The sequence below is a fragment of the Trifolium pratense genome, linkage group LG5, assembly GCF_020283565.1.
Source record: "Trifolium pratense cultivar HEN17-A07 linkage group LG5, ARS_RC_1.1, whole genome shotgun sequence".
NCBI classification, from domain to species: domain Eukaryota; kingdom Viridiplantae; phylum Streptophyta; class Magnoliopsida; order Fabales; family Fabaceae; genus Trifolium; species Trifolium pratense.
The window spans coordinates 23,962,774-23,980,401 of NC_060063.1; the positions used below are offsets into that span (position 1 = coordinate 23,962,774).

Sequence of the window (17,628 nt, forward strand, 5' to 3'; positions counted from 1 at the left end):
ATTAAGAATGTTGTCAGAAATTTGTCACTTGTAGTGGATTTCATGAACATGGCATGAACAACTTGCAATAAATCAAGGAATTTAAGTACAAACTTATCCTTCCAAATTATGATTGAAGCTAGTGACCTTGGTACCTCCTTTGAAACCATGACTTGGGTAGTGTTCTTTGAAAATTTCAATATTGAACTGAATATTATTATTTTTAGAAATTTCTGGAGACAACACTGATTGCAAAAGTTGACCCCTTCTTGGAATTCAAAGGTAGTGATCAACATGTCCCCTAACCCTCCAATTATCTTTGAGAACTTATAGTTTTCATGCTTTGAGAGCCTTAAAATATAACAAAGAACAAGTGGATATGCAATGCAGAAAGGCCACTGATCTATTCCATATTCACTTCCCAAAATTGGTTCCTTCCCAGGGTCCCACTGTTGAAACTTGTCGAGTCAGCTTCAAACAATCGAATCTGTAGGACAACTTCACTCACTCTGTCTCTAGGTGACCTGCAGTTGCTCTCTTTCAAAATCACTGAAGCTCGGACATAATCAATCACAGGTCCAGCTAAGAAAATAAAAACCTCCATTGAAGTATCTAAAGGATCAAGGGCATATGCTATAGGCTTTTTCGACAACATAAGAAAACCACTTTCTATATCTTCCATGTAACAATTCATTGTATGAATGAATAAGTGTACTGATATTGTTTCTTCTTTCATATTCCTTCCATTCAAAACAAGAATGACGAACTTCAAAATTTTGATAGTATTCCTAGGATCCACAAATTCTTTAAGACTTCGAATGAATTCAAGCAGGTTATCAAAGAGAAATTGTTCATGGAGCATAACTTCAACCTCCTTTGTGTACCCTCTTACCAGATCATCGTCTACTCAGATAGTTAGCATAACCATGTATTCATACATTCTCTTAGCGTAGTGAGCATTCCCATGTAATTTTCCCCCACCTTGCAGCACTGAATAATCATCATTTGGTGATAAAAGATGAGTCAAAATTGTCCAACACAAAGCCATACCATTACAAAACCTTTTCTCCTGAACACTAATGATATGATAACATTGGACTAGGTCCATGAGATCAAGAGTTTGACCCAACTCACCTAAAAGGAAGCACTGACCTGTTTCTATCCCCTTCAAATTCATATAATCAACAGCACCCACCCCCTCCTTTTTCATAATCCAATTGTTATCATTAAATTGAACTAAGCTCAATGACTCTATTCCTGCCCACATTGCTAATTCCTTCAAAATCAAACAAAATTTAATTTGGGTCTGACCCATTATGTTAAAAGAGATACCAACCTTGCCAATTGACCCATTTGCCCTTTGAACTTCTTTTCTAATCCAAGTCAAATCAACCGAGTTAAGAGCTAGACCCACCATGTAAGATATCAAAACTACCCTTCTCTCTTTCTTCAACAAGAAAAAACCTTCCACGTTCTCCATTAAAGAAATCTCTACTCCCATGTCCGGTGCTTCTCGCCATGGTGGAACCGACACAAGTCGATATAAGTCTGGCGGTTTCGGTGGTGGTTTGATAACAATCACCTGCTTTTTTCTTTCTTGAATATATGTGTTTGCAGAGATTCGTTCATGCAAATCGGAGTCCGACGAAGATCGTTGTGATAATACTGTCACCGATCGGCCGGTGTCTAGAGGCTTTAACGGAAGTCATGGCGTTTGACTGCGATGGTGGTTCAACTCTGCGTTTGGAGATTTCAGCGGTTTGAGTGGCAGAACTCGCTGCGGTAGTGCCGTCACAGGTCTAGTGGTGTTCTGCCATGTTGGCGGAGGCTGCACCGCCGATCTATGTACACAATCGTTATCTGCCATCGTACTTAGCACCCTCATTTTCTCGGTCTCAACCTTAACTGTAGTTTCAGACACCTTCATCACTATTGTTTCCGGCTGAAACTCTGATTTGTTCAGGTGAGTTTCTTCTCTGACGTCGTAAAAATTATGGTTACCACCATCAGTTTGCGGTGGTTGAGGTGAGTCCCACGACCACGCACTATTATCGCTCCATTCCTACTCTTCGTGATAGTGGTGCACTCTTCCCCGTGGTCGCCCACAACAAAGACGGTTACGACGAGCCCGTTCCTCTTGAATGAGCTCGCGAAACTGCTCCACCGTGACTGGCAGTCTTGATTGTTGTTCCAACACCATCTGACGAATTTGTTGTAACTTTGTTTCGATGTTTCCCAATTTTTGTTCCATTGAATCAAATCTCGCATCCATCGTTTTCTTTGGTGTGCAGCGCAAACCAAGGCTCTGGATACCAATTGATAGGACTCGATCTCGATTATTACTGAACATTGATCAATAAAATAAAATAGTAGAATATAGTAGTGAATAAAAATTCTTATTGCTCGAATAGCTAGAGTTCATGTGGGATCTAGCTCACAATACAAACAGAAGATTAAAATGAAAGGAAATAAGCTGTAACTGATAAGGGAGGCACTTCGAGAGGCCTTACCTCTCCTAGGGTAAAATTCACCACTCAAATCATGCATAAAAAACAATGGCAGGAAAACATTCTCCTATTTAATCAATCAGGTCTAGATTTACTTTCTCTTCCCTCGCTGAATAAGGAAACATTCCTATAAGGGAATGATTAGCTGTATCATTCTGCCCACGGTTCCTTTTATAAAATCTGTCATAACTATCAATACCTCCCCCTTCAAAATTCTCCTTGACCTCAAGGAGGAATCTGGGAAACTCTTTCATCTTGTCAGCTATCTCCCAAGAGTTTTCAAATTCAGGCAATCATTCCCATTTGACCAAAACTTCCACTTCTCCTTGGTCATTCCTTCGAGTATCTAATGCTTCTTCAGGTTCTGGTTCCAGCTGCGACTCTTCATTCAAACCAGTTGGTAAAGGTTGGAAATGATTCCTTCTTCCATAGACCCAATTAAGCAAACAATAGATTGAAGGAGAATTTCTCCAATAGCATTCACAAGCAACTTTAGCCATAAAAACATTGAATTTTTCTGGATCCCATGGTATTATCCTCACCGATGAATTTAATACCACCATTTTCACAATGGCTAAATGAAACAACCCCTCTAGGTAGCAAACACTTAGATTCCAAGTAAACATTAAGAATGTTGTCAGAAATTTGTCACTTGTAGTGGATTTCATGAACATGGCATGAACAACTTGCAATAAATCAAGGAATTTAAGTACAAACTTATCCTTCCAAATTATGATTGAAGCTAGTGACCTTGGTACCTCCTTTGAAACCATGACTTGGGTAGTGTTCTTTGAAAATTTCAATATTGAACTGAATATTATTATTTTTAGAAATTTCTGGAGACAACACTGATTGCAAAAGTTGACCCCTTCTTGGAATTCAAAGGTAGTGATCAACATGTCCCCTAACCCTCCAATTATCTTTGAGAACTTATAGTTTTCATGCTTTGAGAGCCTTAAAATATAACAAAGAACAAGTGGATATGCAATGCAGAAAGGCCACTGATCTATTCCATATTCACTTCCCAAAATTGGTTCCTTCCCAGGGTCCCACTGTTGAAACTTGTCGAGTCAGCTTCAAACAATCGAATCTGTAGGACAACTTCACTCACTCTGTCTCTAGGTGACCTGCAGTTGCTCTCTTTCAAAATCACTGAAGCTCGGACATAATCAATCACAGGTCCAGCTAAGAAAATAAAAACCTCCATTGAAGTATCTAAAGGATCAAGGGCATATGCTATAGGCTTTTTCGACAACATAAGAAAACCACTTTCTATATCTTCCATGTAACAATTCATTGTATGAATGAATAAGTGTACTGATATTGTTTCTTCTTTCATATTCCTTCCATTCAAAACAAGAATGACGAACTTCAAAATTTTGATAGTATTCCTAGGATCCACAAATTCTTTAAGACTTCGAATGAATTCAAGCAGGTTATCAAAGAGAAATTGTTCATGGAGCATAACTTCAACCTCCTTTGTGTACCCTCTTACCAGATCATCGTCTACTCAGATAGTTAGCATAACCATGTATTCATACATTCTCTTAGCGTAGTGAGCATTCCCATGTAATTTTCCCCCACCTTGCAGCACTGAATAATCATCATTTGGTGATAAAAGATGAGTCAAAATTGTCCAACACAAAGCCATACCATTACAAAACCTTTTCTCCTGAACACTAATGATATGATAACATTGGACTAGGTCCATGAGATCAAGAGTTTGACCCAACTCACCTAAATGGAAGCACTGACCTGTTTCTATCCCCTTCAAATTCATATAATCAACAGCACCCACCCCCTCCTTTTTCATAATCCAATTGTTATCATTAAATTGAACTAAGCTCAATGACTCTATTCCTGCCCACATTGCTAATTCCTTCAAAATCAAACAAAATTTAATTTGGGTCTGACCCATTATGTTAAAAGAGATACCAACCTTGCCAATTGACCCATTTGCCCTTTGAACTTCTTTTCTAATCCAAGTCAAATCAACCGAGTTAAGAGCTAGACCCACCATGTAAGATATCAAAACTACCCTTCTCTCTTTCTTCAACAAGAAAAAACCTTCCACGTTCTCCATTAAAGAAATCTCTACTCCCATGTCCGGTGCTTCTCGCCATGGTGGAACCGACACAAGTCGATATAAGTCTGGCGGTTTCGGTGGTGGTTTGATAACAATCACCTGCTTTTTTCTTTCTTGAATATATGTGTTTGCAGAGATTCGTTCATGCAAATCGGAGTCCGACGAAGATCGTTGTGATAATACTGTCACCGATCGGCCGGTGTCTAGAGGCTTTAACGGAAGTCATGGCGTTTGACTGCGATGGTGGTTCAACTCTGCGTTTGGAGATTTCAGCGGTTTGAGTGGCAGAACTCGCTGCGGTAGTGCCGTCACAGGTCTAGTGGTGTTCTGCCATGTTGGCGGAGGCTGCACCGCCGATCTATGTACACAATCGTTATCTGCCATCGTACTTAGCACCCTCATTTTCTCGGTCTCAACCTTAACTGTAGTTTCAGACACCTTCATCACTATTGTTTCCGGCTGAAGCTCTGATTTGTTCAGGTGAGTTTCTTCTCTGACGTCGTAAAAATTATGGTTACCACCATCAGTTTGCGGTGGTTGAGGTGAGTCCCACGACCACGCACTATTATCGCTCCATTCCTACTCTTCGTGATAGTGGTGCACTCTTCCCCGTGGTCGCCCACAACAAAGACGGTTACGACGAGCCCGTTCCTCTTGAATGAGCTCGCGAAACTGCTCCACCGTGACTGGCAGTCTTGATTGTTGTTCCAACACCATCTGACGAATTTGTTGTAACTTTGTTTCGATGTTTCCCAATTTTTGTTCCATTGAATCAAATCTCGCATCCATCGTTTTCTTTGGTGTGCAGCGCAAACCAAGGCTCTGGATACCAATTGATAGGACTCGATCTCGATTATTACTGAACATTGATCAATAAAATAAAATAGTAGAATATAGTAGTGAATAAAAATTCTTATTGCTCGAATAGCTAGAGTTCATGTGGGATCTAGCTCACAATACAAACAGAAGATTAAAATGAAAGGAAATAAGCTGTAACTGATAAGGGAGGCACTTCGAGAGGCCTTACCTCTCCTAGGGTAAAATTCACCACTCAAATCATGCATAAAAAACAATGGCAGGAAAACATTCTCCTATTTAATCAATCAGGTCTAGATTTACTTTCTCTTCCCTCGCTGAATAAGGAAACATTCCTATAAGGGAATGATTAGCTGTATCATTCTGCCCACGGTTCCTTTTATAAAATCTGTCATAACTATCAATACCTCCCCCTTCAAAATTCTCCTTGACCTCAAGGAGGAATCTGGGAAACTCTTTCATCTTGTCAGCTATCTCCCAAGAGTTTTCAAATTCAGGCAATCATTCCCATTTGACCAAAACTTCCACTTCTCCTTGGTCATTCCTTCGAGTATCTAATGCTTCTTCAGGTTCTGGTTCCAGCTGCGACTCTTCATTCAAACCAGTTGGTAAAGGTTGGAAATGATTCCTTCTTCCATAGACCCAATTAAGCAAACAATAGATTGAAGGAGAATTTCTCCAATAGCATTCACAAGCAACTTTAGCCATAAAAACATTGAATTTTTCTGGATCCCATGGTATTATCCTCACCGATGAATTTAATACCACCATTTTCACAATGGCTAAATGAAACAACCCCTCTAGGTAGCAAACACTTAGATTCCAAGTAAACATTAAGAATGTTGTCAGAAATTTGTCACTTGTAGTGGATTTCATGAACATGGCATGAACAACTTGCAATAAATCAAGGAATTTAAGTACAAACTTATCCTTCCAAATTATGATTGAAGCTAGTGACCTTGGTACCTCCTTTGAAACCATGACTTGGGTAGTGTTCTTTGAAAATTTCAATATTGAACTGAATATTATTATTTTTAGAAATTTCTGGAGACAACACTGATTGCAAAAGTTGACCCCTTCTTGGAATTCAAAGGTAGTGATCAACATGTCCCCTAACCCTCCAATTATCTTTGAGAACTTATAGTTTTCATGCTTTGAGAGCCTTAAAATATAACAAAGAACAAGTGGATATGCAATGCAGAAAGGCCACTGATCTATTCCATATTCACTTCCCAAAATTGGTTCCTTCCCAGGGTCCCACTGTTGAAACTTGTCGAGTCAGCTTCAAACAATCGAATCTGTAGGACAACTTCACTCACTCTGTCTCTAGGTGACCTGCAGTTGCTCTCTTTCAAAATCACTGAAGCTCGGACATAATCAATCACAGGTCCAGCTAAGAAAATAAAAACCTCCATTGAAGTATCTAAAGGATCAAGGGCATATGCTATAGGCTTTTTCGACAACATAAGAAAACCACTTTCTATATCTTCCATGTAACAATTCATTGTATGAATGAATAAGTGTACTGATATTGTTTCTTCTTTCATATTCCTTCCATTCAAAACAAGAATGACGAACTTCAAAATTTTGATAGTATTCCTAGGATCCACAAATTCTTTAAGACTTCGAATGAATTCAAGCAGGTTATCAAAGAGAAATTGTTCATGGAGCATAACTTCAACCTCCTTTGTGTACCCTCTTACCAGATCATTGTCTACTCAGATAGTTAGCATAACCATGTATTCATACATTCTCTTAGCGTAGTGAGCATTCCCATGTAATTTTCCCCCACCTTGCAGCACTGAATAATCATCATTTGGTGATAAAAGATGAGTCAAAATTGTCCAACACAAAGCCATACCATTACAAAACCTTTTCTCCTGAACACTAATGATATGATAACATTGGACTAGGTCCATGAGATCAAGAGTTTGACCCAACTCACCTAAATGGAAGCACTGACCTGTTTCTATCCCCTTCAAATTCATATAATCAACAGCACCCACCCCCTCCTTTTTCATAATCCAATTGTTATCATTAAATTGAACTAAGCTCAATGACTCTATTCCTGCCCACATTGCTAATTCCTTCAAAATCAAACAAAATTTAATTTGGGTCTGACCCATTATGTTAAAAGAGATACCAACCTTGCCAATTGACCCATTTGCCCTTTGAACTTCTTTTCTAATCCAAGTCAAATCAACCGAGTTAAGAGCTAGACCCACCATGTAAGATATCAAAACTACCCTTCTCTCTTTCTTCAACAAGAAAAAACCTTCCACGTTCTCCATTAAAGAAATCTCTACTCCCATGTCCGGTGCTTCTCGCCATGGTGGAACCGACACAAGTCGATATAAGTCTGGCGGTTTCGGTGGTGGTTTGATAACAATCACCTGCTTTTTTCTTTCTTGAATATATGTGTTTGCAGAGATTCGTTCATGCAAATCGGAGTCCGACGAAGATCGTTGTGATAATACTGTCACCGATCGGCCGGTGTCTAGAGGCTTTAACGGAAGTCATGGCGTTTGACTGCGATGGTGGTTCAACTCTGCGTTTGGAGATTTCAGCGGTTTGAGTGGCAGAACTCGCTGCGGTAGTGCCGTCACAGGTCTAGTGGTGTTCTGCCATGTTGGCGGAGGCTGCACCGCCGATCTATGTACACAATCGTTATCTGCCATCGTACTTAGCACCCTCATTTTCTCGGTCTCAACCTTAACTGTAGTTTCAGACACCTTCATCACTATTGTTTCCGGCTGAAGCTCTGATTTGTTCAGGTGAGTTTCTTCTCTGACGTCGTAAAAATTATGGTTACCACCATCAGTTTGCGGTGGTTGAGGTGAGTCCCACGACCACGCACTATTATCGCTCCATTCCTACTCTTCGTGATAGTGGTGCACTCTTCCCCGTGGTCGCCCACAACAAAGACGGTTACGACGAGCCCGTTCCTCTTGAATGAGCTCGCGAAACTGCTCCACCGTGACTGGCAGTCTTGATTGTTGTTCCAACACCATCTGACGAATTTGTTGTAACTTTGTTTCGATGTTTCCCAATTTTTGTTCCATTGAATCAAATCTCGCATCCATCGTTTTCTTTGGTGTGCAGCGCAAACCAAGGCTCTGGATACCAATTGATAGGACTCGATCTCGATTATTACTGAACATTGATCAATAAAATAAAATAGTAGAATATAGTAGTGAATAAAAATTCTTATTGCTCGAATAGCTAGAGTTCATGTGGGATCTAGCTCACAATACAAACAGAAGATTAAAATGAAAGGAAATAAGCTGTAACTGATAAGGGAGGCACTTCGAGTGGCCTTAGCTCTCCTAGGGTAAAATTCACCACTCAAATCATGCATAAAAAACAATGGCAGGAAAACATTCTCCTATTTAATCAATCAGGTCTAGATTTACTTTCTCTTCCCTCGCTGAATAAGGAAACATTCCTATAAGGGAATGATTAGCTGTATCATTCTGCCCACGGTTCCTTTTATAAAATCTGTCATAACTATCAATACCTCCCCCTTCAAAATTCTCCTTGACCTCAAGGAGGAATCTGGGAAACTCTTTCATCTTGTCAGCTATCTCCCAAGAGTTTTCAAATTCAGGCAATCATTCCCATTTGACCAAAACTTCCACTTCTCCTTGGTCATTCCTTCGAGTATCTAATGCTTCTTCAGGTTCTGGTTCCAGCTGCGACTCTTCATTCAAACCAGTTGGTAAAGGTTGGAAATGATTCCTTCTTCCATAGACCCAATTAAGCAAACAATAGATTGAAGGAGAATTTCTCCAATAGCATTCACAAGCAACTTTAGCCATAAAAACATTGAATTTTTCTGGATCCCATGGTATTATCCTCACCGATGAATTTAATACCACCATTTTCACAATGGCTAAATGAAACAACCCCTCTAGGTAGCAAACACTTAGATTCCAAGTAAACATTAAGAATGTTGTCAGAAATTTGTCACTTGTAGTGGATTTCATGAACATGGCATGAACAACTTGCAATAAATCAAGGAATTTAAGTACAAACTTATCCTTCCAAATTATGATTGAAGCTAGTGACCTTGGTACCTCCTTTGAAACCATGACTTGGGTAGTGTTCTTTGAAAATTTCAATATTGAACTGAATATTATTATTTTTAGAAATTTCTGGAGACAACACTGATTGCAAAAGTTGACCCCTTCTTGGAATTCAAAGGTAGTGATCAACATGTCCCCTAACCCTCCAATTATCTTTGAGAACTTATAGTTTTCATGCTTTGAGAGCCTTAAAATATAACAAAGAACAAGTGGATATGCAATGCAGAAAGGCCACTGATCTATTCCATATTCACTTCCCAAAATTGGTTCCTTCCCAGGGTCCCACTGTTGAAACTTGTCGAGTCAGCTTCAAACAATCGAATCTGTAGGACAACTTCACTCACTCTGTCTCTAGGTGACCTGCAGTTGCTCTCTTTCAAAATCACTGAAGCTCGGACATAATCAATCACAGGTCCAGCTAAGAAAATAAAAACCTCCATTGAAGTATCTAAAGGATCAAGGGCATATGCTATAGGCTTTTTCGACAACATAAGAAAACCACTTTCTATATCTTCCATGTAACAATTCATTGTATGAATGAATAAGTGTACTGATATTGTTTCTTCTTTCATATTCCTTCCATTCAAAACAAGAATGACGAACTTCAAAATTTTGATAGTATTCCTAGGATCCACAAATTCTTTAAGACTTCGAATGAATTCAAGCAGGTTATCAAAGAGAAATTGTTCATGGAGCATAACTTCAACCTCCTTTGTGTACCCTCTTACCAGATCATCGTCTACTCAGATAGTTAGCATAACCATGTATTCATACATTCTCTTAGCGTAGTGAGCATTCCCATGTAATTTTCCCCCACCTTGCAGCACTGAATAATCATCATTTGGTGATAAAAGATGAGTCAAAATTGTCCAACACAAAGCCATACCATTACAAAACCTTTTCTCCTGAACACTAATGATATGATAACATTGGACTAGGTCCATGAGATCAAGAGTTTGACCCAACTCACCTAAAAGGAAGCACTGACCTGTTTCTATCCCCTTCAAATTCATATAATCAACAGCACCCACCCCCTCCTTTTTCATAATCCAATTGTTATCATTAAATTGAACTAAGCTCAATGACTCTATTCCTGCCCACATTGCTAATTCCTTCAAAATCAAACAAAATTTAATTTGGGTCTGACCCATTATGTTAAAAGAGATACCAACCTTGCCAATTGACCCATTTGCCCTTTGAACTTCTTTTCTAATCCAAGTCAAATCAACCGAGTTAAGAGCTAGACCCACCATGTAAGATATCAAAACTACCCTTCTCTCTTTCTTCAACAAGAAAAAACCTTCCACGTTCTCCATTAAAGAAATCTCTACTCCCATGTCCGGTGCTTCTCGCCATGGTGGAACCGACACAAGTCGATATAAGTCTGGCGGTTTCGGTGGTGGTTTGATAACAATCACCTGCTTTTTTCTTTCTTGAATATATGTGTTTGCAGAGATTCGTTCATGCAAATCGGAGTCCGACGAAGATCGTTGTGATAATACTGTCACCGATCGGCCGGTGTCTAGAGGCTTTAACGGAAGTCATGGCGTTTGACTGCGATGGTGGTTCAACTCTGCGTTTGGAGATTTCAGCGGTTTGAGTGGCAGAACTCGCTGCGGTAGTGCCGTCACAGGTCTAGTGGTGTTCTGCCATGTTGGCGGAGGCTGCACCGCCGATCTATGTACACAATCGTTATCTGCCATCGTACTTAGCACCCTCATTTTCTCGGTTTCAACCTTAACTGTAGTTTCAGACACCTTCATCACTATTGTTTCCGGCTGAAACTCTGATTTGTTCAGGTGAGTTTCTTCTCTGACGTCGTAAAAATTATGGTTACCACCATCAGTTTGCGGTGGTTGAGGTGAGTCCCACGACCACGCACTATTATCGCTCCATTCCTACTCTTCGTGATAGTGGTGCACTCTTCCCCGTGGTCGCCCACAACAAAGACGGTTACGACGAGCCCGTTCCTCTTGAATGAGCTCGCGAAACTGCTCCACCGTGACTGGCAGTCTTGATTGTTGTTCCAACACCATCTGACGAATTTGTTGTAACTTTGTTTCGATGTTTCCCAATTTTTGTTCCATTGAATCAAATCTCGCATCCATCGTTTTCTTTGGTGTGCAGCGCAAACCAAGGCTCTGGATACCAATTGATAGGACTCGATCTCGATTATTACTGAACATTGATCAATAAAATAAAATAGTAGAATATAGTAGTGAATAAAAATTCTTATTGCTCGAATAGCTAGAGTTCATGTGGGATCTAGCTCACAATACAAACAGAAGATTAAAATGAAAGGAAATAAGCTGTAACTGATAAGGGAGGCACTTCGAGAGGCCTTAGCTCTCCTAGGGTAAAATTCACCACTCAAATCATGCATAAAAAACAATGGCAGGAAAACATTCTCCTATTTAATCAATCAGGTCTAGATTTACTTTCTCTTCCCTCGCTGAATAAGGAAACATTCCTATAAGGGAATGATTAGCTGTATCATTCTGCCCACGGTTCCTTTTATAAAATCTGTCATAACTATCAAATAATTAATAATGAAAATACTTAATATGTACTTGTAAGCCGTTTGTATTTTACAACGTTATCGCGCTTAGCGTTAGTCAAAGACAAGACAGTAACAATAAAATCTAAAATTCTAAATGTAAAATTAGGTGGAAAGAGAACCGATTCCATGCTTTTGAGAGTACCCTTTAGCAACCAAATGAGCTTTGTAAACCAAATTTGTTTCAATTTTTTTGGCCCTATCAGATAACTCAGTTAGAGCCCATGTTTGGTTCTTTTCAACGGATTTGATTTTCCATGGCCAGTCTTAGTTTGCACTTCACAGCTTCCTACAATGGATCACTTGACACCATATGAACTTCATCCATGTAGGAGGCTGTCCCTTGAGGTGGCCTCAACTCCCTTGCCCTATTTCCCCCCATTCTTATATCCTCAGTCCCCCCCACAGTCTTTCCTACATTTCCATCAGTATTTTCTCCATTCTCATTTTTACTCACTCCTTTTCACCCCATTCCAAGTCTTCTCACAACAACTCTGTTATTAACTGGATCAAATATCTTTTAGCCGTTTAATTCCTCATTAACTCCCAATAGTTTTCAAGTAATGCTTCTATTATCATGTGTTGTCCTCCTTGAATTTGGACACAGGCATGTGCTATGCAGCCAAAGGCCCAAAATGATCAATTAGGGATTCACTCAATTTCTTGCCCAATATCTACCAATGTAGTGTTTTGGACCAAAATAGTCCAGTTCACATCATTCGTTGAAAATGTTCTTGTCCGATAATGTGGAACAAACCATGTTTATCAACTGCCTCTTGATCCCACTTTGTTTTAAAAAATCCTTTAACTCATTTTGGATTTTTTTTTTATAAGCACTCAACAAACATCTCTATTTCTATCTTCACCAGACCTCATCTGGTTACTTTCATGTTATCTGTGAAGGGCTTTAAGATGAGACCTATCAGTTATTTCTTTAGCAGTACCTTGTATGAGAATTGTATCGAGAACTGTCGGATCATTTGCCTGGAAGAGATATAGGTCCATCAAATTCAGCTTCATATCTCATCATTATCCTTTCTCTCTGCATCTGGAAACTGCTCCACTTGCTGGCTCAAATAAAGCAGAAAGCCACCCCCTTAGCGATGATAAAGGCAAATGGTAACAGTAAATCAGAACAATTCAAATACAAGTAAACATCTATGGAGAAAACAACAGTAAACCGAGGTCACGGCCAAGTGTACGGCTAAGCATAAAGAATGTCATCTCGAGTTGTTAATTTTGAGTTGTTATGTGTATATCATAAATTATTTGCTTTTTCACCATCTATCTTATTGTATAACCACCACCCATCTATTTGCTACTGTTACTGCATTTTTTGGGATTGTTTGCTCTATACAACTATCGGGATCCTCACTGAATATTAATGAGGAGTTTTGAGGGGCTGTTTTGATCTTCTTTTGGATGTAGGGGGAATGAGGGATTAATATCCGAGACAGTGGAAAGCATGTAATTGCATGGTTTATATAGTGAACGGTTATTCTATAAATGACATGTTTTCTGTGTCAAGGGAAAGCAAAATCTAAGAAGCTGTTCTAAGAGTCTAAGAATGTCATCAGGCATCATGTATTACCCAATTCTAAGAGTCTAAGAATGTCATCTTTTTAATGTCATTTGACGTTTAGAATTTAAAGAATTAGAGAAAATAAATTTTGGAACTGAAAATCCATTTTCTGATTGGTAGCTTCAGAGAGCATGAAACTCAATTTACAGAGTGTACTTAAGTTTGTTAACCAAGTCCTTACAGCTCTGCGGTTATACAACTGTACTTAAGTTACTCTAAACTTTTACACTGTCGAATTTATTTCTTTGGTTTCTAAGGTATGCCATTTTTGCAGGTTTTTGGTGAGGTAGCCGAAGGATTTGAGACTTTGACAAGAATAAATGAGGCTTATGCAGATGGAAAGGGCAGACCATTTAAAAATATCCGGTTTATACTCTTTTTACTTCTCAGAAATGTGGGATTGAAAGTGATGTTTTAGTTTGTCTTTTTAAGAAGAATGTAATGTATTCATCGTCTTGAATTACTTGAACAGAATCAAGCACACTTACATCCTGGAGGATCCCTATGATGATCCTCCTTAGCTACCTGAGTTCATTCCTGAAGGTTCACCAGAAGGAAAACCTAAATATGAGGTAAGGGTTGATTGAAGAACTGTATTTCATAGCTTGAAACCGAGAACAATTTAGCATAGATTATATGTTATGATCCTTTCTGTTATGAGAGCATTAACTGTGAGAAATGAGAATGACTCCAGCTGAAAGAAAAAAAACATTGACATCATTTTTATTAACATGATCGCATGAGCAAATCCACTTGTTACTTCTTCAGACACATTTTAAAGCAGTAAGCTTAAAGTTATATTAGTTAAGTTTTTAAAATGTGGGAACAATTCCTTTTTATGGGTGCCAATCTAATCTTGGGAACAAACCCACCTGTTACTTGGTGTTTCTTTCATGGTTTTCCTGATCATGAGTTATTCAGCTTAATAAATTTATGGGTCATGCTAAACAGTGCCCCTAGGTAATGGTTAAGGAAACAAAAATGGAAACAAAAGTAAAAGTTTTAAATAGAAAAGATTCTTTTTTTAAAAATTTCAAGGCATTGAATGCACTACTTTCAAGAATATATTACCATTTCTGTTTACTTAACCATTGTCCCGGGAGCACTGTTTAGCATTTCCCTAAATTTAATTACTTGTTGCTGTATTGACGAAGTTTTTTCAGCCATGTTTATAAATTACAATAGCAAATCAAAAATTGATTATCGGATGATTGGATTCTTGTGAATTGTGATATTACAAATTGATTTATATTGGTTGTCACTGTATGACTAATTTGGAGATGAATGACAACATCATCTATATATGAATGAATATGTCAGGTTTTACTTTTTATGTATTTATCATATATCAAACATTATAGTGAACAATTCAATTTTACAGTCTTCGGTAAGCACACCTGTTTGAATTTCAAAGTCATGACTAAGTGCAATTTTACTAGGTTGATGATGAAGTCCGGCTTCAAGATGATTGGGTTCCAATGGATGAACAATTAAACCCAGGAGAACTTGAAGAAGTTATTAGATCAAAGGAAGCACATTCTAGGGCAGTTGTGCTTGAGAGTGTAAGTATACGTTACACAAAAATCTAAGTACCTCATGCTTTCGTATGTGACTATGAGGCGTTTGTGTAACTCCCTTGCTTCCTTATTTTAGATTGGGGATATTCCTGATGCTGAGGTTAAGCCTCCAGATAATGTACTATTTGTCTGTAAATTGAATCTGGTTACTGAGGTCAGTAATCTTTTATACTCTCTGATGGATCTCTATCATTTCTTTTTATTAAGAAGTCTCACATCGGTTGTGATATGGCCTGACTAAGTGTTTATAAACTAGAGGCAATCCTCACTTTACAAGCTGGTTTTGTAAGGATGAGTTAAACCCAAAACTCAATTCTAAGATGGTATCAGAGCCTCTCCACGATTCGCTGGGCCACTTCGTCGGGCTGCCTGCAATCAGGTTTCTGATCGTACCCTCCACCTTTCATATCCACGCCTCAAGCCCAGAGCGCTTGGCGCGAGCGGGGTGTTAAGAAATCTCACATCGGTTGCGATATGGCCTGACTAAGTGTTTATAAACTAGAGGCAATCCTTACTTTACAAGCCGGTTTTGTAAGGATGAGTTAAACTCAAAACTCAATTCTAAGATGGTATCAGAGTCTCTCCATGATTCGCTGGGCCACTTCGTCGGGCTGCCTGCAATCAGGTTTCTGATTGGACCCTCCACCTTTCATATCCGTGCCTCAAGCCCAAAGCGCTTGGCGTGAGCGGGGTGTTAAGAAGTCCCACATCGGTTGCGATATGGCATGACTAAGTGTTTATAAACTAGAGGCAATCCTCACTTTACAAATCGGTTTTGTAAGGATGAGTTAGGCCAAATACTCAATTCTAAGACCTTCTATACACACTCATTTCTACTGAGATAGCATTCAGTGTTTTCTTAACTATTAATGATTTTCTCTTTAAATTATAGGACGAGGACTTGCATACAATATTTTCACGCTTTGGAACTGTATCATTGTGAGTATTACTGAAGAGTGGAATTGTCAGCATATTTAGCATTAGCAATTACATATCGTTCTCACCTGAAATATTTGATTATAGGGCTAAAATCATCCGTGATCACAAGACTGGTGACAATTTATGCTATGCTTTTATAGGTCAGTATGTATGCCCACAATCTGTGTTAAATTTATGCAGTTTTAAATTCATGCAGGAACAATTTTACAGTGAAATTTATGCAGTTTTAACCTCTTTAAATTGGCCTTTAATTCCTTTGCTACACTACAGTGGTCCAAATTATTTGTATTATTCATTATTCATTTACATTTTTAAATTATGAATATGCTTAAATTATATGTATCTATAAATTAATATGCCTCATGAGATTTCTTAATGGGAATCTACATTTTCCTGGTTTTTAGAAGGATTGAAAGGTTATTGTTAGAAACTATGAAGCCTAGACTCGGACACGAACACGGAACACGACACGGATATGAGGACACTATTAATGTAAAAGACATAGGACACGGACACGACTATATATATTTTATATATTAATAAAATAATGCAATTTATGAACACAATTTATAAATCCACCAAAACAAACGGAGTACTTTCAATTAAGGAAAATTATCTAAAACAAATCATATCATACTCACTCCACATTGAGAAAACCCGCCTCTAAGCCTGGCTCATCCAAAGACAAGTCAACAACTTCAAGAAATCCACTATCATCTAATGATCCAAACTCACTTGAGCGACATCCCACATTTCAGTTTCAAATACAATGTGCTCCAAATTCATGCTTATAGCAGCTTGTATAGCCTCTAACAAGCCAATGCTTCAGCTTCAATGATAGAACACGCACCAGTGTCCCAAGCTGTTCCTGCACGTACAAACAGCCCCATTTCATCTCTAATACACCAAATGGTGGCTGCCAAGTGTGTTGCTGCTGGGCTTGCTCTTCATCTCCATCAGCTTGTTTGAAGTTTTGAGCTTTGAACCAATCATTTCACATTTGAAAAGCTTGCATACCAATTTGAGTTGCACTCTTTTTTTCTTTGTTCCATAACCAGTCATATCTATTGTTCCATAGCATCCAAATCATCACAGCAAACCTTCCAGCTACCTCCCTTTCTTCATTGTGACAGACATCGTGAATCAGCGCCTTGGCCTCGTTAAACCGTAACAGCCTTGACTCAATAACTGTGTGTCATACCCCAAATTTTGCCCGTCTTTTACTATCATATGGATTGTTTTTCGTATTTATTTTCAAATATGTGAATTAGTCAATTTGGTAGTAAAAAGAGTGTTCAAAGAGCTTCAAGCGCGAGGTTGCGTGTTCGAGTTCCACTAATGTCTTTTTTATAAATATTTCATTTTGTTTAATGCGGGCTTTGGGTCCAAAGGAGACCGGGGGCGAGTCAAAAAATAAAATCATTAAATTTTCCTTTCCCTTCCGGTCGAGCACTTCGTTCCTTCTTGTTCATCAATCGGAAATCAAGACAAACCGGGCAC

The 17,628-nt window shown here is 38.7% G+C and overlaps 1 pseudogene; it reads left to right on the plus strand.

Moving 5' to 3' along the window:
• Positions 1-10,808: 10,808 nt before the first annotated feature.
• Positions 10,809-16,450, plus strand: LOC123886293 (annotated as a pseudogene).
• The last annotated feature ends 1,178 nt before the right edge of the window (positions 16,451-17,628 follow it).